We start from the raw sequence: 2949 nt of genomic DNA, 5'->3' as shown, positions 1-2949 counted from the left end.
CACCCTTTCCTTAGTAGGAGAAATTGATATTCATGGATTCTTCAGTGCTGCCCATCTCACATACTGTAAGGACCCACCCCACTTTGCATCTTAAGAAGACAGAACTCTTGGAATAGTTCTTCCAACAGGAATCCTTTATTAAGAGAAAATGGTTGCAGGCATGCTAGACAGGACTTGGGGTCCAAGCTCTCCCATTCAAGGTTTTAAGGGGTTCCCCAGTAGTCCCACCCAATCAACCCCCCTTCCAGTGATAGTTTCAAGTATCACAATTCCACCTCCTTTCTTCTTCTTCCGTCTGGATGGAGACTTCAGATACTACATGAAAGGCAATTACCCTTCTTTGATATGTTAACGCTTAGAGGTTACAATAAACACACATTCAGCTCTTTGAAGTGTAAAGAAGGAAGTGAGGGCCATAAAGCCCCTTTGCTCTCCCCCTTCTCTCCCTCTTATGGCAGAATCCAGAGAAGGCAGAATTGGGAGTTTCTATATTTGATAATTTAAAGATGAAATATAATTGGATTCTGACATCCGGCCCCTCTTAACAATAAGAGAGATCCACCTGAAAGAAAACGCAAGTAAAAATTTTAGTTAGGCTTGTTAGGATACTCTGTGTGAAACTTCTTCAATAGCTTCGGGGCTCTGACATGACGTTTATGGACCCACTCATTTTGTGAGGGAGGGAGGTGTTTCCAGGCAACTAGGTACTGAGTTGCTCCATGATATCTCCTAGAGTCAAGGACTTCCTTTATTTCGACGTGTTGTTCACCCTCCACCCTGATTGGAGGTGGTGGGGGGGGGGATTTTTGGCCGTAGAGGTGACTGATGCTCTCTTTTCAGCAAGCTGCAATGAAAAATTGGGTGTATTTGCCTGAGATTTTTGGGTAACTCTAATTATACTGTTACTGGATTTATGATTCTTTTAATTGGAAAAGGTCCTATGTATTTTGGTCCAAGTTTTTTACAGGGCTGTAGGGACTTTAGGTATTTTGTAGATAAGTACACCATCTCTCCTATAATGAATGGTGTAGGCTCAACCCTTTTTTTATCGGCTTGTGTTTTGTAAGCCTGCCTAGCTTCATCTAGTACTTTTCTGACTATTGGCCAGGTGTTTTGTAATTTTTCCATCCATTCTTTCAGCGAGGGGATCGTTGGTTCGTTTGGGGTTAATTCTGGCATGGGGTTGAAACTTTGACCGGTGGCTATTTGAAAAGGAGTGTAACCTGTGCTGGAGTGGACTGCATTATTGTAGGCAACTTCTGCAAAGGGGAGTAAGTACGCCCACTCGGTCTGCTGGAAACTAAGAAAACATCTTAAATATTGCTTAAGTACTGAGTTCATTTTTTCAGCCCCCCCATTTCCTTGAGGGTGGTGGCTAGATGTCAGTCCCTCAGTGGTTCCTAAGAGGGATAAAAATTCCTTCCAAAATGCAGACGTAAATTGCACCCCCCTGTCAGAGATGATGCGTTGGGGTGCCCCATGCAATCTGTAAATGTGTTGGATGAAAAGTTTTGCTAAGGCTTTTGCAGTGGGAATCTTTTGGCAAGGGATAAAGTGCACCTGTTTGGAAAACAAGTCCGTGACCGTCCAGCCCACAGTATTCCCATTGCTTTCTGGCAATTCCACTATAAAATCCATGGCTATTTCTCTCCAGGGGGCTGAGGGACTTGCCACTGTTTGCAATAGTCCTAGCACTTTCCCTTGCAACCTCTTTGCCGTGGCACAGTTTGGACAACTGGCTATATAACTTTCAATGTCCTTTTTCATGGATGTCCACCAAAATTGCCGTTTAATTAAATGTAAAGTTTTTACAAATCCAAAATGCCCTGCTGATTTTGTGTCATGGCAAAGGTGCATGAAAGTTACTCTTTGAGTTGTTGGTATATATAATTTTTCCCCTATCCAAGGCAACCCATCTTTCATTGTGCACACATTTTTGTTTTTCTGGAACCAATCATCTGTTTCCAAACTTTTTCTGAATTCAATTCCAGTTTGGCTGTCCAGTTGTGGTTTTAATTTGGCTTGGGTTCTTGTGGTTACTGGTGCTGCCAGTTGTGACTCTGCCCTTATTGGTCTAGAGTCTGGTTCGTGCGCTGTTATATTGGGGCATGCGAGATACTGCATCTGCCAGGAAGTTCTTTCTTCCTGGTAAATGTTTGAGCTTAAATTGGAATTGGTGAAAATGCTGGGACCAGCGGTCTTGTTTGGGATTGAGTTTCCTGGAAGTTTTCAGGGCTTCTAAATTTTTGTGATCAGTCCATACCTGGAAGGGGATTTTGTTGCCTTCCAGGAACTGTCGCCACGTGAGTAATGCCCAACGTATCCCATAAGCCTCCTTCTCCCATTACAGGCCAGCGCTGTTCTGTTTCCGTGAGTTTCATCTTGGTGATGTAATATGCCAGGGTTGCAATACTGCATCATCATTTTCTGTCAAAGCACAGCCCACAAACTTCCACAATCACTTGCAATCTGTCCCCTGTATTATGATAGGGCTTTGTTCCATGTCTGGGCGCCTTAGTAATGGTCGGCAGAAAAATCTCTTTAGTCTCGTCTCAAACGGCTGTCTTGGCACCCTCCAATGTCATGTTATGGCTGGCTTAGGTTTTCTGAGGATGTTCCCTTCGTTTTTAGTAGTTAGTGAGGGGCAAGGCTATCTGTGCAAAGAGGGATGAAGTGGCGGTAAAAATTTGCAAAGCCCAGGAAACTTTGTAGTTGCTTTCTTGTGCGGGGTTGTGCCCATTCTAATACTGCTCTGACCTTCTCTGGGTCCATTTCAATGCCCTGTGGGGATATGCGATAGCCTAGGTAGTCTATCCTTTCCTGGTTGAATTCGCATTTTGAGAGTTTGGCATATAGGTGAGCGGCTCGCAGCTTCTTTAAAACCGCTCTGACAAGTTTGACGTGTTCTTCTTTTGTTTCAGTAAAGATAAGAATGTCGTCCAAGTAAAC

Source organism: Crotalus tigris, unplaced genomic scaffold (assembly GCF_016545835.1).
Source record: "Crotalus tigris isolate CLP2741 ecotype Arizona unplaced genomic scaffold, ASM1654583v1 scf7180000017850.1813134, whole genome shotgun sequence".
NCBI lineage: Eukaryota > Metazoa > Chordata > Lepidosauria > Squamata > Viperidae > Crotalus > Crotalus tigris.
The sequence above is the reverse complement of the archived record's forward strand: the minus strand, read 5'-3'. Positions refer to the sequence as shown.